General features: G+C 40.2%; 1 protein-coding gene across 1 annotated transcript in view; it reads left to right on the forward strand.

Annotated features, from left to right (window-relative positions):
* CWC27 (CWC27 spliceosome associated cyclophilin) overlaps positions 1–26958 on the forward strand; it is a 130870-nt gene that overhangs the window by 24172 nt on the left and 79740 nt on the right. The window lies entirely within an intron of this gene.

Below are 26958 nucleotides of genomic sequence, written 5' to 3' on the forward strand. Positions count from 1 at the left end.
CTTTTTATTTCATTTTTTAAAAATATTATTCTGTATTCCTTACAGGAATAAATACAAATTATTTTTATTATTGTTATTTTGTTATTCTTTAAAGGTAGGGTCTAAACTGTTTGCATTCAAAGGGGCGTGAGAATTTTGCTTCTTAAATACAAGTCCTCTGTCCTGTATAGGAAGGGGTGTGTGTGTGTGTGTGTGTGTGAGAGAGAGAGAGAGAGAGAGAATTCCAACTGGGTGCACCTAAAATAACTCTTGGGATCCAGCCTTTTATTTGCAAAGGTGTGTGACTTTTCAGCTGTTGCTTCAAGGCTATGGAACCTCTTCTGGCTTTTCAAAAGCAATACAAAAGCGCTTTTCATCTAAAGCTTTTAGGGTTAGCTAAGGTGATACTGACTGGTTTTAAGGCTGTGCTAAGTGTTCCATTTCTTTGTCTGTTTCTTTGTGTAAAATAATTGCTGTCTTTTTGGATGCTATGGTTTAGAACTGTCTGGTCTAATAAGCCACTTTTGGAAAGGCAATGTAAAATGAAAAAAGAAAAAGGCCTTCCTCCAAAGATAGACTCCCTAGACTGCAATGCTCTCTTGGTCACAACGTTAAGCAGATCTGTATCTGTTCAGTGAAGAAATGGATACCAGTTTTCAAAAAGCCTTGTAGTAGTTCAGAATATCTTTGTCTGACCTATTAATAGAAACTTTACTTTCTTGACCATTGCTAGTGATCTGAAGCCACAGAGTGTGGAGTTGCTGCTGATGCTCAGCACATCCGGCCTTGAGCATTGCCTGAATTTCAGTTGTACCTTATCCTAACACTTTTGAACAGGGATGAGAGACAAGTATAGCTAAAAAAAATAAAATGCATATATCAAAATATGTACCTCTAAGCACTTTTCTGCACACTTCCCCCCCCCTTTTACTTTCTCCAAATTTTTTCTATTGTGTCCTAATGGTGTTGACATTAAAACACATTTTTAAAAATGGTTTTTATTTGGTTGGTTGGTTTGATGGTGGTATACAGAAGGAACACTAGTGACTTACTTTTACTGATGCAGACTTCTCTATGAGAATCAAAAGTTTGTAATGTTTGTTTTACTCTGCAAACTCATCTACTTCCTCTTCTTTAAAAATCTTTGGTCTGCTACATATTAACTTGACTGGCCTTTGTTCCTAAACATCTGGAAGAGTAGGAGTGGCCATGGAGGAGGAAAATAGGGTCAGTTTCTGATGGTCAAAGTCACCCTTCAGGCATGCTATACCATTTAGCTGCTGACTCCGTTCTTTTTAAAATCTTGCATTGTTCCAGGAATCTTGCCTTTCAAAATGTAGAGTCAATAGGGATTGGGAGAACGATTTGTTTCAGTTTAGCTCTTAGCTAAACTTCATGGATATATTTTGTATACGAATATGAACTTAATTTCATGATTTATTCTTTCAAGGTACCATAAATTTTCAATATATCTTTTTTCCTCCTTACCAAAATTCTCTTTTATTCTAGCCAGGCTCTTCATGTAGAGAGCATGATTGGCAGGGCCTTGAAAATAGACTATAGTATATTAAACACAAGCACAGATTGTTTAGGCGCAAAAAACTGTATCCCAGCACTGAGATTTTTATTGGCTCAGCTTCAAAGCATGTTAATAGGTATAGTCTTGGCCTCAGACAAAGGCTCAATTGTTACGGTGGTGTATTTCATCCTGCTGCTACTTGGCAAAAGCCAGTGTACTGTTAAGTGAAATTTGTGTGTGCACTTGTCTAGTCACCTGGAAAAAAGGATACTTAGCTGACCCGTGAAAATGCAGTGAGTGTAGTGGAAGGTGAGAATGTGTAATCCTTATTGCATAGTAGATTGTTAACGCCATATGGAGGGGAAAGATATCATTTCAAAGCACTACAGTGCTCTTGATTGTTTGGCTGTACACTCAGTTTTTGTGGAGTAGCTGAAAGGATTTAGCAGAGGTATAGTGCAAGGCACTCCTTAATTGCTAAACTGTTATCCTCTTCTTTCACTGGAATCGAGTTTCATGGGAAATGTGAATACTTGGGTTTCTGGCTAAAATTACGTTTTCTGTTCTCCTGGACAGTGAATCTTGATTGAGCTACCAAAATGCAAAGAGTTGCCTCTTGACTGCTATATGACATAATAAAAACCACCATAAGAACAAGCCTTGGAAGACTTCAGGCTTGTAGGTTCCCTCCTTTCCTTGCTCATTGCTCAGGATTGGAAGACTTCCTTCCTAGTTAATTGTTACATCTGTTTCTTGCCTACAGACTAGAACTTTTTCCAAATAAGCATTAAACTATATGGAAAGCTACTGAAAGGTTCAAGAGAATCACCACAGTAGCACTCCACTCTGTCTTTCCTGGAACATATCGTATGCTTAACCTGGGACATATACTTGTCCTCAGCCCAAAGCCAGTTTGAAATGGGTCCAGATAATGAGCCTCATCCCAAAGTGGCTGAAGTTGAATCCATACCTGGTCTAAAAAGGAGAGATTTGCAGCTGGCCAATGGTTTGAAACTGTCTGAGGGTCCAACAGGGGTTTCTTTTGACATGACCCATCTCTTTTGAAGAGGTTGGAATTGCTCCCATTTTTTCCTCAGAGGCATCAGAGCCAAATGATCACTCCTCTTACGTCTATTGGAGCCAAATGATCACTCCTCTGACAAAGAGAACTGTGATTCTCGAAAAGCTTATGCTACAATAAAGTTGGTTAGTCTTAAAGGTACTACTGGACTCTTTTTGATTTTCCTCTTAAACTAGATGTAATTAATGAAGAACAACAAGGGGTAGGTGGCAGGCTTGACTCTCTGTGAGCTCTCTGTCCTGAGCTTCAAAGTGCTTTAAATTGTGCTGGAAACAATTTGGAAGCTGATACCATATAAGGAATTATATGCTTCATATGGTAGATCCAGATTAGAACTCTCACTCCCACATTTTGTACCATTTGAAGTTTTCAGTCTTCATGGAAACCCTATAAGGTGTGTAGTGACAACTTAGTGTGGCTATTACCAGGGCATGTGTAACCTGGGCAAAATAGAACTCCTTGGGAAACTCAGCTAGCATTCGAGCCAATGCTGATAAAGATACTCTTATTTATCTGGGCATCTAAATTGCAAACCTAATTTTTCAAGTGAAATGCAGATCTGAACTTTGAGCTAGTGCTATCTTCAAACAGTTGAATTTTCTGAAACAGTCTAGACCACCATTGAGAGGAGGAATAGGTGGCCTGTGGCTCAAATACCTAGTTTTTCTGTAATAAGTTTAGCCTCCTCTCTTAATGGCATCCAAAGTGTACATCTACAATTTCTTCCATTTAAATGAACAGTGTCCTTTCATTCATTCATGTACAGAAAAATTAAGTTCTGACTTTGAGGGCTGTGAGTTGGAATATAGGAACACAAATCATTTCCCATTTTCCTCTTTCCACACAACCTTCTACAACACCTGCAAAGACATGCCTGTGGGTCATAAAAAATGCTACCAAGCATGGAGGACTGCAATGAGGAGGGGAAACTGACTGGGATTGCTTCCACTGGCACAAGAGGCTCTGCAGGAGAAAGAGGGTTGAAGAATTTCTTTGCTCAGTTCACTCTACTCACTGCACCTCCTCTCATGCCTGATGGTATTTTGTCCATAGCAACTCCATGACCATTGGTAAAACTTTCGAAGGGGTTATACAGGGCTGATGTCAGAAGGGGAAGGCAAGGAAGATCAGTTTCTGTAAAGCACTAGCAATTGGGAATGATTGATATTCACAAAGCAGGTGTTTGAAACTCATACTTAACTTAATCTAAATGCCTGCTCACTATTGAGTCAAGCATCTTGTACAATCTCCTGAGTCACTTGTTTGCAATTCAGAATTAGCTTGTGTCTGCACAGTTTAGCATGATGACTGGTGGAGAGGCAAGTGTTGACACAGGCTTCCAGTTTGCTGGCTTGCTTGGGCTATGTATGCCACAGGGTCATCAGTGCACAGGTCATGCGTTATCTGTTAGAATGTGTGTGCTGCCTTCGCACCGGTGCAGTTAGTGGTATTCATGATCCTGTTCAGAACTTACTGGATCAAACTTCAGTTCTCAGGCAGCAGCGCAAAAATATGTTAGTGTGAACTAGTAAACAAATAGTGATATTCTCAGCTATAGGAATTAGACAAGGAAGCTAAATGGTCAAGGTTGTAATTAACGCAGCTTCCCTTGCTCCCCCCCCCCCAGCAGGCTGAAGACAATAGTTTTGTTCTATTGAATGCACTGGGTAGATGGATTTGGGAGCAGGACATCTATAACAAAAGCAGTGCTTGACTGCACATGTACAGGGTGCTTGTAATCAGACTCAAACGCTCCCATGAATGGACATGGGCAAAATGGGCAAAGTTAGACTATAGAGACCAGCCGTGCAGCTTCCATGTAGCCCAGCAGGTCAAAACACCTCTTCTATTTTTATTTTTCAGTTCCTAACAAAGATGATGATTGAGGGATAGGGATAGGGATAATGTTTGGACAGATGAAAAAGAATTATTTATTTTCAAATGTTCAAGGGTATTGGCAAACAAATTGTAATTGTGATTGTGCATCCCTGCCCCACTTTGAGAACAAATCTCAAAGTAGTGAATGACGCATCCTCCACCAAGAGGAAGTCCTGAGAACACAAAGGCCCCTCTTGAGATTGCAGGTCCTCCCTTCAAACACAAACTGCCCAACGAAACAGCAGGTATTTTGCTACTATATATTAAAAGGATTAGTTTACTTCTGTACAGACGTGGAGTCAGCCATTTTCTTGAGGCAGACAGCAGTTGCTTCTGGAGACATAGCAGTCAAGCAGACAGGTACATTTCTTGTTTCTTTTTTGTAGGCTGGCAAACTTTTTCATTTTTAGCCCCAAACCATTCTGGTACAGCAGTTGGGAAAACTAGGAAGCCTGAAAGTGACCCAATGTTTCTAGCAGCTCTTAGACTTGGAGACTGTTTTGCTGCCAGGTTGAAATTGCATTGAATGGGTATTACTCAGCCAAATAGCCCAAAGGAAACCCATGTACAGGGAAATTTTACTTCAGTGATTATTTTGGGAACAGAAAATAACCATTAGATTCAAGAGCTCCAAAGCATGCAAGTTAGACTTGGCTCTTGAAAACTTACTTTAGCCAAATGTCGCTCACAGGCAGACTTCTGGCTATGTCAACTCTCAGGTAAATGGCAGGGATGAACATGCTTGGCAGTCTTTGATTTAAGTGTTACTAAAGATCTTGTCAGTTACATTGACAAAATTACAAATGTAAATGTGTATGGAACCCAAGAAATATTAACGGTGCAATCCTGTGCAGGGTTACTACAGTCTAACAACATTTATTACAATGGGATTAGGATGGAATACCTCTGCACAGGATCATGCTTTTTAGTAAGTTAAGGTTTAAGACAGAGGCCCATTCTGCATGGCACACGTTAAGCCTACAATACTGAGTATTCACGCCGATCAGCACTGGATCGGCTTGGGCTCCTGGCATCTGCCCTGCTCGGCCTCGAGGTGATTTGGTGGCTGCTTTCTTATTCCAGACAAGTTGAGATGTGTCTGTTTCAAGCCGCCTTTTGTGGGGGCTGGAGCTGAAGTCTTTTTTTTCCTTTTCATTTCAGAGCATGCATAGTAATGTTGCAATGTTTGTTCACCACCATTCCCTTCACCCTGTCCCTGTATTTGCTGATTGATCAGTTTTGTGCCCACCAGTTTTTTAATTTTCAAACATGAGTCCCATTTGTAAAGAAAGGAAATAAAGTAAACCAAAGAAGTGATCAGTGGGGAATGTGGATTGCCATCAGGGAACAGGATGCACCTTGTGCTTAAAGGGGTAGAATGCAGGAATGTCTCACAGCTTTGCAACTCTCCTCTAATTAAAAAAGAGGGGGATTGGATGCTCATTTGCTTGGGCTTGTTTCAGGCTTCTCATAACGCCAAAGAGCGGAAAAAAATAAAGATGTGTGTAGAAAGGTGGGGAGGGCAGGTGGGGAGGGAGAAAACTCCCTCTCTGAAATCTTCTCATTGCCAGTCAAGATGAGTTTTTTAGATTAAGAATTTAGAAGGAGTATTACTGCAGTAATGTTTCAGCATTACTACACTGTTTGTTTGATTTAAAAAGGTGGTTAAAAGGATTTCAGAGAGCTGAAGATGGAGAGAGCGGTTTCCCCAGTGCTACACTCCTTCCCTGTAAACTTCCTTGTGTGCTAGCCAAGATTTAGGTGGTGTTTTTTAGATTTAGAATTTACAAATTAGAAGGAATATAAGTGCAGTAACATTCCAGAGTTACTGCCCTTTTGAAAAAGAAAAAAAATGGCAGCTTAAAGTTCATGGAGCTGAGGACGATGGGTGTGGTTATTGACTAACAGACCAGTCAGCTCCTTGTGGAAAGGAAGAAAGGGAGACGAGAAGCAGAACGGGAGTATGGTGTTTCACACAGATATAACACACTGCAGCGGTTTTAACAATAAACCATGGAATGTGCGCAAGAAAAAATGGACGAAGGATGGACAAATGTTGTATCTGCAATCCATGACTCCCTTGCACATGCGGAACTCTGGAGAACATGAGAAGCAGAATGGGAAACGAAACACTGTAGAATGATGGTGTGGAATCATATCTGGCAGAGGTAGAAAAGGAATATCTGCCATCGTTAACAACAACAAGAGAAGGTATTCTGACATCTCTTCAGATCATATGAAAGTACATTATAGCAAATAAATCTATATTCAAATCCAGCTGAGACAAAAGGTAATTAATTCTGAAAGAGATGCTGATCCCAGAGACCCCTTGGGAAGGACTGCAGCATTCTGGCTGCAGTTGTGCCCAGTTTTATGAAAAGCTTTGCCCAACCTTTGCAGTGACATGTAATAATATGGGATAAAGGGGGGTGGGGGTGGAAGACATTATTTGGCATGTTCCGTCATACTTTCAAATACCATGCGCAAGATAGTGATATGAGAAAATGGGAGGTACGATTGGGAGGAGGTCCGGGCTTAGGGACATGGTTTGCATGTAGAAGGTCTCCGGTTCAATCTCAGCCATCTCAGATAGAAAATATCGAGAAAGTTCTTTCTCTGAGATCCTGAAAAGTGGGTGTCAGTCGGAGAACACTGAGCTTAGATGAACCAGGCATCTTACTGGTGGAAACCAGCTTCATATGTTTGTAGAATTTGGTTAGTGGGCAGTGCTTCATCTGGAACTCCTAGGATCAGTATGGTTTCCAGAATGGTGGTGATTTTCCTTCATAATAGTAATTTGAATACTGTTTTTGATGGTTGCTATTACCCCTTAGTCATTTTAGGCCAAGAGCTTGCTTTATTGCTTGATTTTCAGTGTGATCCTATGCAGAGTTACTCCAGTTTATTCTAGAGTTGCCAAACTCCAGGTGGCTGGAGATCTCCTGGAATTGCAGCTGATCCTCCAGCCACAGAAATCATTTCCTCTGGAGAAAATATCAGCTTTGGAGGATGGATATACCCTGTTGAGGTCCCTCTCCTCCCCCAAACCCACCATCTCCAGGCTCCACCCCCACAATCTCCAGGAATTTCCCAACTTGGAGTTGGCAACCCTAGTTTATTCCTATTGATCTCCGTGGGCTTAGAATGGAGTAACTCTGCATAGAATTGCACTGTTTGTTGGACATTTCAGATCTTCCGGTACCCAGTGAGTTAAATCTCATTGTTTGACAACTTTCCAAATTAAAGAACAGCAAAGCACACCAGAGTCACAGTTGGATAATTTTACAGCAGAATTGCTTTTTAATGAGAAGTGTATCCAGTGCAGAGCTTTTGAAGTTCTTAGAAGTGACTGATAAGCAGCCATACTGAGCTCCCTGATGGAAAAGCATCATTTTCTGAAGAGAAAAACTCTGGTTAAAAACTGGAAGTTGCAGTTACGTCATGGCTTTGTTAATTGGCTGCACCTGTCATTCATTAACTGCCATAATCCAATAGTCTCTAAACCCACTTGTTGAAAGGTCAGGAGGATCAGGTAAGAAGTTCTCGCTAGCAGCCGGTTATGCTTGTTTACTTCAGACTGTCACCCCTAAATCATACAGTGTGCTTCTCATGCAAAAGCATTGCAAGACAATAATGCTGGAGTAAGTAAATATTGCCTTTTCTTTGGTTCAGGATTTGTTTATCATTTACATTATAAGTTTGTTTTTTCTCTTCATTTTTTAAAGGCGTATTTAAATTGAATTTAAATTATTTCCAGGACATAGAAGCTGAGCTGTTTCCCGAGTTTTCTGCATCTGGAAAGTATTCTTTGCTCCAGAGGAAAACTCCTCCTCTAGTGGAATGGATCTATGGGATCCAAACTGGGATGGCATATGTGGTTCCTCTTTTTACTTTATCCTCATAACAGCCCAGTGAAGTAAATTAGGCCCAGTGACCTTCATTTACAGAGCAAGGATTTGAGATTATTGCTCCCTGGTTGGTTCCATGGCTATTAGGTTTTCTCAAGCACCATAGCAGATAACTTTAAATTTGTAAGCTGCCTTGAACTGTAGGAAAGACTGGATATAAATTTTTTACTAAATAAATATCCCCAGGAAATGAGATAACTGTATCCCTTTTTTACCAACCCCACACATTCACATCCTCAGTGTCTCCCCCCAGACACACACCAGTATATGTGTCCCCATTGATTTATGTCCCCTCCCTCTACCACATCTGTTAACTTGGGTTCTCCCCCACCCCAGCTAACTGGCTGTCTCAGCTGGAGAGCAAGCAGGCAGTGCAAGCACTTCAGAAAACTCTGCCATGGCCTACAAGTGCCCGATTGAACCTAATGATGGCAACAAAATAGTGTGAAGGAGCAGGTCAAGTAACTTTGCCCATGACGTGGTCGCTGCCACCAGCTGTTGTGTTAGCCAGAGTGGGCGGAGCATGTCGGTCACCAGTGGATGATAGCTGTCCTCTAGTTGGAAAGAGTGTGGTATCCTGTGGCCATTGGACTCAACCTTGAGGTCGGAGGGCTTGGTTTTATATATTGGTTTAGGATTTTATGTATTAAACCAGTTCGGTGTAGTGGTTAAGAGCTACAGGACTCTAATCTGGAGAACCCATTTTGATTCTCCACTCCTCTGCTTGAAGCCAACTGGGTGACCTTGGGTCAAATCACAGCTCTCCAGAGCTCTTTTAGCCCCACCCACCTCACAGAATGATGGTTATGAGGATAATAATAGCACACTTTGTAAACCACTCTGAGTGTGGCATTAAGTTGTCCTGAAGGGCGGTAAATTCAATTTTATTTATTTATTTACTTTCAATTTCTATTCCGCCCTCCCCGACTAGCAAGCTCAGGAAGGATTACACTCTGCAAAACAACACACTAAAACTTACATTTTACAATTTTAAAACAACTATATAAAACAGTGCAATATAAATACTTGTTGTTGATGATGATGTTTGTTGATTTAAACTGTGGAATGTTGTTTTATTTTGGTTACATTTTGTGATGATGGTTTTGTTTTATATTTCATGGTTATGAATGACTCAGTGCTCTTTGGTTCAGACAATACAGGTTTTAAGCGATTAGCATTTTTAGCTTGTGTAAAAAAAGTCAAACAACTATCTGCAAAGCTTCAGACTGCTGCAGCTAATTTAAGAAAGGTTTGGCCACAAGGATTTTTGTTTTAGTTCTAACTACGGTTTCATCCTGCCAGACTCTGAAGGTTAAGTAGCTTATTTGATGGGACTATAATTAATAAGTATATTGGCAGACATTTCTTTCTCTGTGTCAGTGTATTCATTCAGAGTATTTACAGATTCACTCTTCCAATTTTTGGCTCGCTGTGTTGTTCCCCTCCCCCCTTTCTGTGATTGCTGAAATGATAGTTCCTGTCTGTTGGCAAAAAGGAACAATTTTGAATGGCTGCTATTGTTCTGTCAGTGTCAGAGCCCTGCGGCTACAGAATCCACAAGAAAGCCTGCTAAGACAAAGTGTCAATGTTGTCTCCTGATCAGTGGGGGAATATCTTGCTGCTAAGTTATGGCAGGAGGGGGGTTAGTGATTATTCTAATTTTAAAAACTAAAATTGCTTTACCTTTCACTATAAATTCTGCAGAAAGCTACAGTTTCTAAAAATGTATTATTCAAATTGCTAAATGAGAATAAATGTCTTGGCAGCATATTCTAGAAAACAGTAAAGACAGCCTTCTTTTAGCCTAAAGGAAAGATCCTTCTAGAAGCCTCTCAAAACCCTTCCATAGAAATAAATATTGGAAAAGTCCTGATGGAGTAGCCAGAGATTATGAAACGTGTTCGAATAGAATAGACCATCTGCATTACTTGCAATTTCAGGTTGGAAATTGATTTGAACACAGTGAAGTACGTGAAAGGAGATGAATCAGTGGATGTATATAAGAAGATCAAGGCCCTTTTGATATCTGATTTTTCATGAAGAGTCTGAGATAATTTAGGTAGATAGGGGAGGGCTGTTTTATATGTTATAGGATAAAATAGCTTGTATCTGTGCATCCTCCTGAGTGTGAAAATCATAACATATGGATGGGAAACATAACCTGAAATTATACGGTCAATGCAGAGGTACTGGCGTATTGTGGCTCTGTTTACTATGCATTTTTAGATATGGATGTGACTCTTACACACACACTTGTCATCTTGGACATACCCAATGAACAGATAGTAATGTGTCTCGCCTGTAATGTGTGAAATGGTCCTTAAGAGCACAAAAGACAAGAAAAAGGTTTGTTGGGTGGATTGAAGCGGAAGGGGAAAAAAATCTTGAATAAACAAAGACAAGTCATCTACATATTGTCTTGCTTTTCTGTTTTTCTAGAAATGTTCATACCTTTCCATTTAGGTATTCTGTTCTTTAATAATTTTAAGAGAACTTATGTCATTCTTTTGTGCAAGTAGCATGAGCGTTAACTTTTAAGGATTCAACCCATTTGAATGGAATTTCACATGGATGCAAATGGTGCTATGCTAGATGCTTGCTGCTGTATGGGAATATCTAAGTAGCTTTAAATAATGTAGTGAGAAATGATTGCATGTTTTCCATTGAGCAGTAGACCCTTAATTCTTTTCTCATTCTTATAACTCATAATTAAACCAGCACTTTCCTAAGAAAAAGTGGAGTGGGGAGGTCCCGATTTCTAGCAACAACAACAACAAAACCACAAAGGTCAGAAACTCAGCATTTAACCCTCCTCTCCTCTGCTGCTTTCTCATCCTCTAGCTTCAATCTCACCCAGCAGCCACTGCAGCAGCCTCATTACTGTTGGGATGGAACAATCCACTCTCCTCATATTATCCATATCATAGCTCATGGTCATTATGCTGGTTATTTGTTTGTAAGTTTAATTCAAGGTGCTGGCTTTTATCTTTAAAGCCCTGCCTGGCCTAAGACCATCTCTGTGGCTGCTGCACTTGCCTGATCAGTGCCCTTCTTGCTGTCCCTTCCTGCAGGCTTGTTTGATCCACTGCAGCTCAGTCTTGAGCTTTTGGGTTTGTAACCGCCACACCGTGGGATGGCCTTCTTGAACAAGTCAGAAAAATGCCCACTTTTTTAACTTTCAGGAAACTGCAAAGTAGAGTTGGATGGCTTTCAGCTAATAGATCATTAGTTGTTGTGGGTATTTTTAGGTTGTAATTTAATCTGGTTTTAAAGACTTTAAGTGAATTCGTTTTCATAAGTTCTGTGAGCTGTCTTGGGTCCCTTTTTTTGAGGAAGGGTACATTTAAACTGCTTGAATAAAATTATATTTGAGGAGTTTTACAGGTACAATGGCACGTTCGTTAATAAATGTCAGTATCAAAGTAACAGAAAAGAGTTTGCTTTAGTTGCAGTCCAAACTATTCTGACACACTATTGAGTTCTGTGAGACATAAACAAATGTGTTTGGAATTGGAGCTTTTGCTGCCATACTTAAGAGAAGCACTATGTATTTATTTGTTGCATTTTTATCTTACTTTTCCTCCAAAGAACTCATGGTGGCACATAGTCCCATTTCTGCCCATCATTTTATTCTCACAGTTGCGCTACAAAATAGGTTAGATTGTGTGACCTTGAACTAGTCACTGCCTTTTAGTGAGCCCTGTGGCTGAGTGGGGATTTGAACTCCGTCTCCTTCGTTCTTGTCTACTGCTCTTCTTAACTACTCCCATTTTTTTTACTTTTAACACATTTAAGCAGTTTTAGATATTGGGTAGTATGGAATTTTGATGTGTTTTAAAATGTTATTTTGTTTGCTGATTTTGTGATTTGAATTCTAATATTCTATAAATATTGTGATAAAATAAACAAGTAAAAGCATAACTATTAAGGCCGCATATTGTAGTATTTCTTCTTTACGGCTTGTTTTTATATATGTATGAACAAACCCCTCTGATCCTCCTGACACGAAGAGGGCAAAACGCCTGCCTCCTTTTTTTTTTTTTGCTGTGTTGTCATCTAATTGCTCAAAGCAAATAATGCGGATATCCAGCTACCAAAGCAAGACTGAGCATGTCTTTTCTTCTTAATCTGGGGAAACCTAAAAATGTTCGACTTTTAACATGAACATAGATTGTCAGGAAGACAACTCCAGCTGTCCATGAGCTTAGACTGGAGTAACTCTGCTGAGGATTTCACTGTAAAAGTCTTATAATAAAACTGTAAAAGTCTTATTATGTGGAGTCATGCACATACCCACCCACCTACCCCATATGATAGATAAAGTGTCTCCGGTGTCAATGAAAGGTAAAAAAAAAAAAAGCATCATATATTCTCACATCCACTTAAAAGCAAAATATTTATAGTTCTCCCTTCAACTACATTTATGAAACTAAATTGGCATATCTTTTATTTATTTGTGTGTGATTGGTGCCATTACTCAGATAAAGATAAGGTGTTTTACTCTAAACAGAAGGAACATAACCTGCCCTTGAGATATTGATGTCAGGCTAAAATAGCAGGGGGGACGGAGATCTAAGACTTCTAGCCATTACAGGTTTGCAGGTGCAAGTTCCCTTCATTTTTCACCTTTTTTTCCTTCTGAGTGAGTCAGACTTTCTAGGCCATATGTATTCTGTAGTGTAAATATATCTGGGGTCATATATACTACTTTTTCTTTATGTCCTTCTGGATAAAATTCACATTTCTACATAGCTCTGCCCGGCCCATTGTAAATGTGCGAGTATGGTCTGCGTTTAGAAATTTGAATGCATCAACTCAAAAATATGTTGGGAAAATAAGTTAGTGTAAATGGGAAAACCTGAAGGAAAAATCAGGTGCAGAAAAATCATCAGTTTTTCTCTCAGAAGGCAGAAATTAAAAAAGGAATATTTGAATGGATCAGAAGGCTTTTAAATTCTGGCCTCTTCTCTAGTACTTGGACCTGATCAATGTAACTGTTATCAGATTTTTCAGGAGTTAACATTTGTATGAATCAGATCTGTGTGCACTAGATTCCACATGCACAGGCTCTGCAAGCATATTACGTCTACCACATGGGCATCAAGTGGGCTTGGAGACAGAACAAATGGGGATGAATTTAACTTTGCTCATCACTTGTGTGCAGGGTATTCTGTTGGGACTAGAAGTGGACATGAAGCACAGCTAACACTGGATTGTGAGAGAATAACAATATTTAATACAACAAAAGCATAGTGTGTTAAGCATATACAGGAAGTTTAATTTGGGGGGGGGGGAAACCTAGAGGAGTGAAATCTGCACCCATGTAGATCTTGCAATTCAAACAAACAAAGCCAGCCATCTCTTGCAAATTCATGTTTGACATTATAACTAGGGGTGTGCACTTCAGGTTTCCGATTTGGGGAAAATGCCCGAATCAGACTTGATCTGTAAAGATTCGGGGTACCAAAGCAGGAAACCCGAATTTTCCCCAGTGCACACCCATAATTATAACTAGGCATTTTTTTAAAAAAAAGGATTGGCTGAAGAGAAAGGGAAAAGCAGATGTAGGAGAGTTTGAAGAAGAAGGAGGATGGAGTGGGAAGAGTGGGAAAAGGAAGCAAGGCAGTGATAATTGACATGTAATGGGGGAAGGGAGAAGCAGCAGGCATGGGAAAGAGAAGATGGCGACAGGGCAGCAGCAGGGTTGGGAAGGGGAGGCAGTGGTGGTTGCCGAAGAAGCTGGGGCCAGCATGGAAGGCTCAGAGTGGAAAGCACTCCTCTCCCAGCCTCCCAGCCACTGCTAGTCAGGCGACTGAGGGGAGACTGGGTTTGGAGCAGAAAGTATGTTCAGCACACTTTTTTCTCCAAATCAGCTGTCTGGCTGAGATGGGGGGGGGGGTTGGAACTGAAAGGGTGCCGTGTACTTTCAGCTTCAGCCCACCATCAGCTGGCAGGGAGGGAGATTTGGAGCTTAAAGTACAGTACAGTTTCAGTTCTAACCTCTCTCTTGCCCAATAGGCCGCTGCCAGCCAGCCAGTTGGAAAGGACTGGAAATGACAGCCTGTCCTGCACCTTTTCAGCTGCAAGTCCCTCCCCCCCCCCATCACCAGTCACGTGGAATGCACTTGTTTGGGGAGGACTAGGGGGACTGAAGCAGCGGGCCAGAGGGAGGATAGATTTCCCTTCTCCAACAAGTTCTTATGGGGTCGCCTTTGACCCGATACTCTTACACATAGCACTTCAATTACAGTGGGTGTCAATGTATAGACTCATTTTGAGTTGTTAGTTCATGAGGTATTGTTGACAATATTATTCCAAAGTGTTCCTGGTTCCAGGAGTTTTATTAGATAATATGACCAGCTGTATCTGATTATAACCACAGTGGCTGTTTCCACATGGCTTACCTGAAGCCGCGCCATGCCGCAATGTTGCGGATTGTGCCGGGGAAAATGCGAAATACCGCGTTTTCTCATGTGAGTTTTGCGTGATGTTGCACAAAACTCGCGCAAGAAAACGCGATATTTCGCGTTTTCCCTGGCACGATCCGCAACGTTGCAGCATGGCGCGGCTTCAGGTAAGCCATGTGGAAACGGCCAGTGTCAAGAGGTATTCAGGTGCAACAATAGTCTTGTGTGTTGTCATTTTAACTTTGGATGTGTTTTTTAATGATCAAATTTCTCTCTCCCTTCCCTCCCCAGCTGTATATACTTTATATCAGAAAATGTTTTTGAAGCTTCCTTAAACAGAAGTCTTAAGCCGATCTACTTATAATTGTACTCATGACTGTTCCAGTGGGCTTACTCCCAGGAAAGCCTTTTAGGGATGAGTGTTTAGTTTCTAAATGAGACTGTAGTTTTTCATCTAGATTTCGGTAGTTCCCATCTAAAGAAGTACTTTTATTCATTCTGTAGGTCATTTGCAGTGCAACGACAGGAATTAGATGGGTTTAAAAATACTGTGGTATTTCATTATGTTTTGAAGTGTGTTTATTTTATTTACTTCATTTATACCCTGTTTTTCTCCCCAACGAGGATCCATAGCAGCTTATGTCGTTCTCACCTTCATTTTATTCTCACAACAACCCTGTGCGGTAGGTTATGCGGAGACCATTTGACTGGCCCAAAGTCACCCAACTAGCTTCCATGGCATAACAGGGATTTGAAGCAGGGTCTCCCTGATCCTCGTCTGACACGCTAACCATTATGCAGCACTGGCTTAAAACAATTTTGGAGAAACTTTCATGACACACAGTGGATGGGTTCATTAAATTTGTTTAACTGAAAATCAGGAGCAACCTTCCTTGAGTTATTAAATTCTAGGAAATAATTAATGATAATTCTTCTAGAGCTCTTTCTGATTTCAAACATAAAATGCATAGTTCATGAATATCATTATAGGAAACAATTTATTCTAATCATATATGATCAGCAAAAATGCATGTATTTATTTTTATGTTAAATACATGAGTAGATTTATTGGCATATGGAGCTTAGTTTGATGGGTTTTTGTGGGAGAGTTTTCAAAGAACATTAATTTCTGGTGTTGTGAAACTGGAATCTGATCATTGTGAATGGATTTGACGAAAAGGGACTGACAAAATATCAGGCCCAAGGACCAAATATTAGTGTTCAGCTTTTAGAGACTGAAACTGCTTTATATTGAGATTTAAAGCCAACTCTTCTCCCATTTTCTTGCTTTGTTCTGTCCTTAGAAAGCATTCTTTAGTTGGGATCTCACAAAGCAGAGCTACATTTAAAATCTGGATTTTTCTATTACCAGCTCAGGAAAACCAGAATCCTACATTCTCACCTTCTGAATAGTAGTGTAAATATCTGCATTGGGTGTGAATTTTTTACTTTTTTTTTTTTTGCTCATAGAAGCAGTCGAGGTGCATCTGTAGACAGGAGGGAGTGTCCGCAGAGCTATTTTCAACCTGAACAGCTGTCCTGTACCTCTAATCTGTAACTTAACTAGGGATCCCAACTATTCTGTATATTAAAGATCTTCAGAAGCACCTTATTAATCCTCTTAAAAGGAACACCATCCCCCCATATCACATGAGCAAGCAGGATAGGATAGAACAAAGAATATGAAAACTCTCATAAGGCAAGTATTGTAATTAACTTTCTATAAGGGAAATCAGAGGATTGTATCCAGTCAAGCAATTAAGAAAATTTAAGTGGCTTTCTTAAGATGGGCCGGCATTTTTTTTGTCAATTGTCCCTCTCCCACTGCAGCTTGTTGAGCACCTCTATATTTTGTTTCAGGTATGGGGGGGTGGTCAGTGGACCCTCAGGGATTGCAGTAGGGGGGAACCAGGCAAAATTGCTATCTATGCTTAAGTTTTCTCGGATTCAGACTAGAATTTGCATGGTATTATAAACCAAAAAGCATAAAGTCTTCTAAAAAATATAAAAAAGCATCAAACCTAGAAAAATACAATATTCCTACATCGTCTGTTACCAAGTCTTAGGCCAGAGAAGCATGAAGCTTGCTTGAGTTACAAAAAAGCTTTGTTCCATTGGTTTTGTTTTCTTTAATGGAGACCAGTACATATTGACTTTGATCCAGACAAATACAAGGAGAAGGCGAAAGGCATTTTCATACTTTGCCTGCCTCTGCATAGCAACCCTTGTCTTCGCCGGAGGTCTCCCATCCAATTACTAACCAAGGCTGACCCTGCTTAGCTTCTGAGATTGGGCTTGCCTGGGCTTGCTTAGTAAATGACTATATTGCATATTATAGAATTCTCTCCCACTGAAAATGCACCACTGCATTTGAATCTTGAGGGATCCTGCCTTTGGTATCTCAGGAAGGCAGCTTGATTCTCAAGTTTATACCCTAGCAATCTTGGTGGTCTTTAAGAAGTTACGAGATCCAAACTTTGCTCATCTACTGCAGACTAACAAGGCTACCAATCTGAAACTTTCCATGGAGAGATTAGGAAGGCCTTTTTACCCAAGGAGATAAAGGATTGCATATTGGCCCACAAGTCAGTTACACAAGAGATGCAAACAAAACTCTCCAGTTTATATGTATGTACAATATGTTCCAAGCCAACCCCTTGCTGAGCCATTCTTTTAACTAAGAAGGATATACAAGATCCTCTTCATATACCCAAAGGAAAGGCTGACAGGAAGGAAGAAATTAACTTGAAGCATTTACATGACACTCGGGATGAATTAGCATAATGAGGAAGTTGAAACTGTTCCTGTGAGGAACTAGGGCAAGGAAATTGCACACTCACATGCAACCTAAGAATGGGATTTTCTTGGCTTTAGAAATAATGGAACTGGTCGAGCTGACCGAACTTTAAAATTACAGCCAATGTTTACCTTTTCCATAACAGCATATTTACAGGGCTGCACTCTTGGGAACTGAGAAATCTCTGGATCCAGAAGGAGCTCTTTCCCTGCCTGGTCATCCCTGTGTTGAATGTACATCCCCCTCGAAAGAAGAAATGCCCACATGTTGCCATTTGTTAGAAACACATTTTCTTAGATTAACATTATATTATAATTTAAGTATTGAATGGCTGCTTCCTAATGACGCTTTAATTGACTTTAAAATATATTCAGGAACTGGATTAAATTTACCGTGGTAGCTATATATTAGTAGGGTAGGCGAGTGTGTACAGAACAAGGAAAATGCTTTATAAAGTTTATTCACCATAGTAAAGTATTAGTCAACACAGGAGGAGCTTTTGAATAGTTGGTGAAATTTTGAAATACTGCATACAGTGTGCTTGTTAGTAATCAAAAGTTCCTTGGCCTGTTTATATGCTACATTCAGGGTTGGTTCATAATAATGGAATTCCTTAGAAAGGTTATGGCATGCATGTACATCTTTGGATTACACATCACTTGGTGACGTTCAGCTGTATGAATAGCGTGGCTTCACTGAAAAGCATTGCACTTGGACTGTGTTCAGGTCATATAAAAGTTTGATCAGTCTGCATGTATGAATTAATCATCACAGGTCATTGCATTATAGTCAACAAGTGATTCACACAGCTGTGTAAACCAGTTGTGTGTATCACTTGCTTACAGCAATTACAGTCCATAGTGTAGATTGCAATTATTTGCTGTTTATTTGATTTTCAAAATGTATATTCTTCTTCTTGCCCAGCAGATCTTGTTGACACTTTTATTTAACGAAGCTGCCTTTGAGTCTCATTGAATTTATCTCCCTGCTCTCTCCGAGGAGGTTAGGGGCCTAATTTCCCAGCCCATTCTCTGCTGCTACCACCCTGGAGGGAAGTGAATTGCTGTACCAGGAGGTTGCTTGGACAGTGAGACCTCCCTTAACTATTACTTGGTACAATAGATCTTACTTGGAAAAGAAGTGAATTTTATAAATTACATGGACAGTGGGGCTTCCTCCCAGGAAAATGTTCTTAGGATTGCAGCCTTAAATAGCTTGTATTTTCTGGTTTAAGCAAGCCCTTTGAAAATGTGCCATTAATTTAACTTTAAATTGTGGTCCCACCTTCTCCATGTATCCAAGTGTCTACCTGCAATAAAAGTTTTAAAAATGCTTTTTTGTTTGTTTGTTTATGGCAAGCCCTTTCTGGCTCTTTCTGAATGGAAGGAAAGGTTACGTTTTCTAATTAAATAAAGAGTGGGCTGTGCAAGCTAGGGAACCAAGAGATGTGGCTTGGCCACAATCCAGAAAGCTGCTTTAGGTGCATACTGATGTTTTGGTGTGCCAAGTGGTACTTCAGATGTTTATTCTTTGAACAGGTGATACCCAGCCATGTTACTTTCTCTTAACTGCTTTTACAATTTTGCTAGTTTCAAAAGCAGCCTATTATATTGTAATAAATTGGGATTGGCCTACTTTTGAGAACATAAATTCATACACAGTGCCTCATTGTAAAGCTAGTCAAATGATTTTTTTAGGATGTGTGGGTTTTAAGTGATGGTGTGGATGAACAATTCTGAGATCTGAAATTACATGATTTTTTAAAGGATTTGGCTAGATGTTGAAAGATGCTTGGTAGATAGAATGACTTGAGAATTTCACATACATTTCCCCTAAAAAATTGCATTTCATTAGAAGAGTATCTGACCTACACAACTATCCTTTAACATGTAAGGTCCTCCTGTCTGAATCCAGTTGCACTTGTACTACATTTTTTAAAAAGATCAAATGTTTTCCTTTGCCATTCTGAGTAAGCATCAGCCCCGTGTTCTGCTTAATATCAAAGAGTCACAGTGGCATAGAACTTATCATCTATTGGGCAAACAAATGTATATGCCAGATTTGATTTATAGAAAATTGACATTCTATTGGTGCAGTATTTTGAGCCAGTGGCTTATATTACCTGCCCCAAGGCAGTATTTCTATGTTTTTGTTAAGTGAAGTTAGTACATTCCTTGAGAAGGAACAGCAATTTACTAATGATAACATGGTGTCAAAACTCTTATGTCATGCAGGGGCACGTATAAGAAGAGGTGTGGCCATCTACTTTTTAAAAGTTGTTTCCTGATTGTTCTATATTAATTATGAACCAAATTTTTGCTGATGAGCTGACTAAGGCAGAAATGAGGAGGGTAATGAATGAAGTCTCAGTTTTTGCTTTGATAGAAATCCATTATGGCTTCAGGAAATGTTCTAATGAAAAATAGATTTGATGCCAAAATAATTAGTTCTCCTATATATGAAAAAACACTTGCATTGTTTCACTGATTAATTTAAATATTTCTGTCCCACATCTGTCTGCTTGAGACAACTTTAACATAAAACTGAATGTCTGCATGTCATTAGATACACACAAAAAATACTTACGGTCTTTGTTAGGCTTTTCAAAATATGCTCTAGAGTTTTAGTTTTTAAAGGTAATTTAATTAAATTGCCTTTTACCTATGTATAAGCGTGTGATACTTTTAATACAAAAGCTTTAGAACACAAACTTTTTTGCTTAACTAAATAAACCTTTCTTTGAAGTATATATTCCAAAGTTATCTTTGTATACTTACAAATGAAAAGGATTTATGCTGTGTATCATTGTTGCTGCATTAATAGTTAGGCCGCATTCAGTCCATGGTAAACCACAGTTTCTATAAAATGTGATTTTTGCTGCAAACTCTAGTTGGATTAGCATTTGTAAGTAATAAATGCCAGTTTGTCAGTTTCTCGCCTCTCTAGTGGGGTGCTGTCACTGTAGCCAGGCAGCCATGAGGAATAGTGCTACTAAAACTGTGACTTGTAAATTCAGACATCACAGTAAATCACAGTTTTTAAAATTCAGCTACTAACTCTGGTTGGAAATCCTAGTTTCATGCCAAATGACAAACCCCCATTTGCTGGATCATCTGCATTTTAAACCATCGTTTATTGTGATATCCGAATGCAGGCCTAGACTGCCATTTGCCTCGAATCGGTGATAGCAAGGTTGAAGATTTGCACTCTATGCTAATAATTTGTTCTTTACGTGGGAGATTTTTTAATAAATTGTATGGATATTACAGCATAGCAAAGTATCCTGAGCCAGAACTGTGTATTTCAAAAGGAATACTTTTTTTGCTATTTGTTTGTTTGTTTGTTTATTGTGTCATTTATAGTCCGCCTTTCTCACTGAGACTCAAGGCGGACTACATAGTGTGAGATCAGTACAATCAGTAGCAAGGACAAGGGTAGGCATTTCCATACAGTGTCAAGGACATTTCCACAAATAATGCCATAGGATAGATGAATACAAGATTACAGAGACATAGCATTAGCAAGGATCCAATACAGGGTTGAAGGATTGCTGAAAGAGAACGTAATCAATTCTAGGATTGACAATAGACAACATGAATCACAAGCAGTATATACTATTGCTTTAGTTACTTCCTCTGCAACTTTTGTTGCATGAGGACTTTTTCTAGGCTTTCTCCTTAGTGCCTCCCGGCCCCCCAGTCCCTAAACTAAGTTGCAATGTCTCTACTGCAAAAAGTATTAGTATGTAAGCAATCTAAATAAACGTTACTCCTGTGCCTCTTTGTTACAAATTACAGAAATGTTTTCTTTCATTTGAAAGTCATGCAATGCCTGCTTAGTTTTTAAGAAAAGGCAGGGTAATGTGGAGCCTGGCAGAGAGATCTGTGACTGTTTCAGCAGATCCAGAGGAGTCAGCCGTGTTAGTCTGTAGTAGCAAAATCAAAATAGTCCAGTAGCACCTTTAAGACTAACCAATTTTATTGTAGCATAAGCTTTCGAGAATCAAGTTCTCTTCGTCAGATGCATGATCTGACCAGTTTGGATCATGCATCTGACGAAGAGAACTTGACTCTCGAAAGCTTATGCTACAATAAAATTGGTTAGTCTTAAAGGTGCTACTGGACTCTTTTTGATTTTGTTTCAGCAGAGTTTCTGACTAGAGGTGTGCACCCCCAAAAGATTCGGGTTTCCCAATTTGGGTTTAGCTGATGCAGGAAAAAAATTTGGAAAAATCCGAAACCTGAAGCGGCAAGCTGCTTCGGGTTTGGGTATTTAAGCTGATTCGGGATTGTTCAGGAAGATTCAGCCATTGTTTCCAATAGGAAATGCTGCCCCCGGCTATCTGAGGGCCTGGGGGTGCATTTTCTTCTCGAACAATGCCAAATTTGCAGGGGACCCTCTCCTAACCCTCCTCTCACTACCACCCAAGTTTCAGGGAGATTGGAGTCCATGTTATGGCCCCAAAGAAGCTGCCTCCAACTGCCACCAATCTCCATTGTTCCCTATGGGGAAAATGGGGAGATGGGTTTCCAGGTGGCTGGGCGTGGAATTTTGTAAGCAAAATGCACCAAACCTGCAGGGGTCCCTCTCCCAACCCTCCTCTCATGACCACCCAAGTTTCAGGGAGATTGGATTAAAGAAGGTGCCCCCAGCTGCATTATTCCCTATGAGGACTAACCTTCGTGCCAGAGAATGACACTAAGAAAAAATTAATTTAAAATACACAAAACTATATGAAGCAGGGACAATCTTGCTACTAGAAGTAAACTGAAGCCCCCTCATAACCAAACTAATGCAAGGGGAACAACTTCACACCAGAAAATCACAATAAGAAAAATTTAATTAAAAATACACAAACCAAATGAAGCAAGTGAGTGCAACTAAAAGTAAACTAATTGAACAACCCTCCCACGAATACAACTAAGCTGATGAAAGGGGAACAACTGTAAGGGCAAAAGTATAAAGAGACCTACAACTTAAAAAAAAACTTTTTAAAATTTCTTTTTAGAACACTCTCAGAAACCTCCCCAAAACAACACACAGCAAAGCAATTCAGCAAACAAGAGGCAATAATTAAACAGGAGATTTAAAATCTAAAGTACAACCACCCAGAATTTTCCCTTCCCTCAACCCACCAAGACAAGAGACAACCCTCCCCCAATTAGAAAAAAATAAGTGAGTCTAGTGACTCTCAAACCAATTGCAGACAATCAATCAGGTTCAGCAGGCAAGCCACGAGGCAACACAGAGGAAATGGCCTCCAATTTAAATCCATCATCGATTTCACTGCAACAGCATTGAAATTAAAAAAAAAATACTGGCTTCCTCCCAGAGAACACCCCAATCGGCAAGGGAAGGAGGGAGCTGCTGCTGGAGGGATTGGCATTCTCTCTCAGCCAATCTCCCTTCCCTCTCTTATTGCTCCCTCCCTTATTGCTTCTTGTTGGCTGAAATTAAAAAAAAACACTGTCCTCCCAGATAATCCCCCAATCGGCAAGGGAACAGAGATCTGCTCCTGCAGAGATTGGCACTCTTTCTCAGCCCATCTCCCTTCCTTGATCACCCCCCTCTCCCCCTCCCTCTCTCCTGCCTCTGTCACTCCCCTCATCCTCCCTCCTCCCATCGTGCGAAAGCCAACTGTTTCTTCTTGCTGTCAATTAGGAACAGCAAGGGAAAAGGCTGCTCCTGCACTTCACAAAGCTTCGGGAAGCTTTGCTTTGGGTTTCCCAAATTGACCCAGCTATGCTGGGATTGATTCGGGAATCACAAATCAACCAAATCTGGCCCAATTCGGGTTCGATCCGGGTTTCAGGAACCCAAAGCACACATCCCTACTTCTGACTAATTCACCTGTTTATGTCTTGTTGCTTGTATTGATCTGCTGTTGGATGGAGAGGGAGCTGAAGATCTCTCTTTAAAAAAATGCTAGTCATAACAGTACTTTTAGATATGCCGTTCCTCTAAAATACAAGGTTAAGAGATTCTCCTGTATGGCAGTTCACAGGCCTATTTCAAATTTCTTTCTCTGCCTCCTTCCTTGAATGTGGCTTTTCAGACTGTTGTTTAATTGTTACTGCAGTTAGAAAACATTCCATATTAATAGGAGACATTATGTAACATTTTAGTCAGGATAGAGCTAGTTCAAGACCAATGATACAGCAAATGCCCGTAACAGAAATCTTTGTTTTCACAACTGATAGATGAGATGGTAGACCTGTGTCTTGGCTGCACCTCTTTGAAACTACAGGAGACCCCTTGATATAGTAGGGCTGCCAGGTCCCCTGGTGGGGGCAGGAGATCCCCTGCTCCCAGCCTCTACCCCTGCCACTACTCACCTGGTTGGCAGGAAGAAAGGCCCAGGGAATGGCATACGGCCGTTTCTTTCTGCTACGCTGAGAGAATCACTTTGAAAATTGTACTTTAAAATGTAATGTGCCTATTGGTTTTGGTGGACTGATGAATTTGGCCCCTGAGGAAGTTTTCTGTATGAAACAAGACTGATTTCATAGCTGGCTACTTGTTGGGCTGATGGGATCCTTCGTGTTCTAACATCTCTTCTATGGCTCCAGGTGAAAATAAACAGAAATAGACATTATTATTGACCTGGATTTGAACACAATACTTACCTGTTGAATTACGGTGTTTACTCTCTTTGGCACCTTCATCTGAATAGAGAAAAACTTACATTTTTGGACTATAATACATTGTTAGATTGTTACTTACCTTATATTCGGCCGTCCTGTACATTGTATTACTGGGATTATAAGATTTCATTGATTATTTATTCATAGAATATTTTTGTATATGTTTATAAATATTTATTGGAGCACTGTCACTTTACTCTAAATATATGTATCTTTAATTATTAGAAGAGTATTTGTATCTCCTATTGTGGTTTTCCACTCTTTGTCTTAGGTCCCCTGGTGGGGGCAGGGGATCCCCTGCTCCCAGCCTCTGCCCCTGCCACTATTCACCTGGTTGGCAGGAAGAAAGGCCCAGGGAATGAGAATGGGAAGCAAAAAACCTCCCAGGCCCCAGCAGGTGCATTGACATCACTTCTGGAAATGATGTCATTGTGCCCTCTGGGAGCATGCGTCTGCAAAGAGTGCGTGACAGATACCCCAGTAAGTGCCAGGTCCGCCCCCCCTCCCCGCCAGGATGGTAAGGGGACCTGGCAACGCTATTTCCATGTATGGGAGAGGGATTAGTATGAATTTATGTGACCTCTTTCCTGTGCTTTGAAGTAATGAAGCCCAAATGTAACTTTACTACATCATCTGCTCTTTGTCAGAACTGGATCCCAAACAATTTTATGGAATAGTTTCTGTAATCAGCATTTATGTGGTGGTGGTGAGAAGTCCAAAAGTTAAGTCCAAAAGTTAAGGACTAAGGAGAGTGACACAGAGACACCAAGGATAGCTGGGTGGAAGCAAACTACCAGGCCACAAGGGAGGGAAGAAAGACCTAATGTTGCACAACTTTTGTTGTACAAATGCCACCATGCTATTCATGACCTTAACTTTTCTTTAATGAAAAAATCAAAGTGTTTAAAGATATTTTATCTCCATCTTGTACCTTTGCCTAAACTATATGAAAACTGGTGTCTCACATTTCATCATACTTCAGCATGGCCTAGAAGCACGACAGGAATTTGTACGTTAGGGCCTGGCTGAGTTTTGTGAACACATGAAACTGCCTTGTACTAGACCAGAGCGCGAATATATCAAAGTATTGTCTGTCTGGTGATGGCTCTTGAGCATATCAAATAGATGTCCCTCGCATCACCTACTAACTACCTGCTCCTGTTAACCAGAGATGCTGGGTTTTGAACTTGGAACCTTCTGCATGTAAAACAGGTGCTCTGCCGCTGCACCACAGCTGCAGCAAACACACTGTAGGGAAGTGACAAAGGCTGCTTCACTTCTCTCTCCGCAAGGAAAAGGTGCAGGTTTAAACTCCTAATCCAATTATGTTCCTGAGTACGCACCTTTCCTTTCTCATATATATTGCGTCTACAAGGAAAGGTGAAGTAGTACAATTAGAGATCCTAGTGTGGAAGCGGCAACTTCCTTTGAGAGAAATTACTAAGAAGAGATGGGCCTCTTGCCAACTTTTCATAATGACAAGTAATGTATTAATATAATACATTTCTTTTGCAAGTATGTCAGCTGCCAAGAAGTTTTAATATGAGGACAATATTATTTTAGAGAAGATTGTTAGTTTAATGCTGGACTTTTAAGCATATTCACCAAGGTCATCTTGTGTTGATGTATTGTAGTATAATAAAAAAAATTCAGTGAATGAATATTGAGAGACGCAGAATCAGATTATTTTAGAATGAGAAGTGTTCATTGAGTCAGAATCCAAAAGTATATCTTCTTATAGACAAAACAAAGACTAATTATTTGATCGTTTCCCCTCTCTGTCCCCAGGGAACAGTGAAATAGAAGTAAAAAGGGGAGAGGAGGAATGAGGTCATATGGAGTGTTTTAAAGATCCCAAAGCAGTGATGTCCAATAATAATAATGATTAAGTGCCCTCAAGTGGCAATCAATGTATAGTGACCCCTCAAGGGATTTTCAAGGCAAGAGATGAGCAGAGATTGTTTGCCATTATTATCCTCTGCATAGCACTCCTGGTTTTCCTTGGTGGTGTCTCAACTAAGTACTGAGCCTGCTAAGCTTCCAAGATCTGATGAAATTGGGCTAGACTGGGCTGTTCAGGCTGTTAGTGATATCCAAAAGCCCGCCACGAATTTTAATTATTTATTTTACTTATACCCCACCTTTCTGCCTAATGGAGACCCAAGGTGGCTTACTTAATTCTTCTCTCTTCCTTTTATCCCCATGACAACCCTATGAGGTAGACAGGCTGAGTTTGTGCGACTAGCCCAAGGTAACACAGCAAGCTTCCATGGTGGAGAGGGGATTCAAATTTGGTTCTCCCAGATCCTAGTCCAGCACTCTAACCACTGCACCACACTGGCTCTTGTGGGTAGTTTGTTGTCATTAACACAAGTAGCTCTGACTTCCTACACAAGGAAGGTGGGTGTTTTCAAGAATGCTGCCTTGGCATGTGGGAGCCTGGCTCCAAAGAATTTGTGCTCAGGGTTCTTATGTTTGGAAGAGGATCTCCCAAATGTGAATGTGCAAAGTCAAGGCTAGGAACTCCATTATCTGAAGAGCAAGAAAAAATAGCTTTATTGAGATTCCTAAATTTTAGGCAATGTTATATCTGATGCTGAACAGTTGACCAAAATACTGTCAAGGAGACTAATTCACTTTGAGTCTCAAAAAGAAAGGCAGACTATAAATAAATAAAAAATAAATGACAAGCCTGGAAAACAGGAGCAGTAATGAGCAGACATCAGAAATATAGTGGGTTTAGAT

The sequence above is a fragment of the Eublepharis macularius genome, chromosome 8 (assembly GCF_028583425.1).
Source record: "Eublepharis macularius isolate TG4126 chromosome 8, MPM_Emac_v1.0, whole genome shotgun sequence".
In the NCBI taxonomy this organism is placed as follows: domain Eukaryota; kingdom Metazoa; phylum Chordata; class Lepidosauria; order Squamata; family Eublepharidae; genus Eublepharis; species Eublepharis macularius.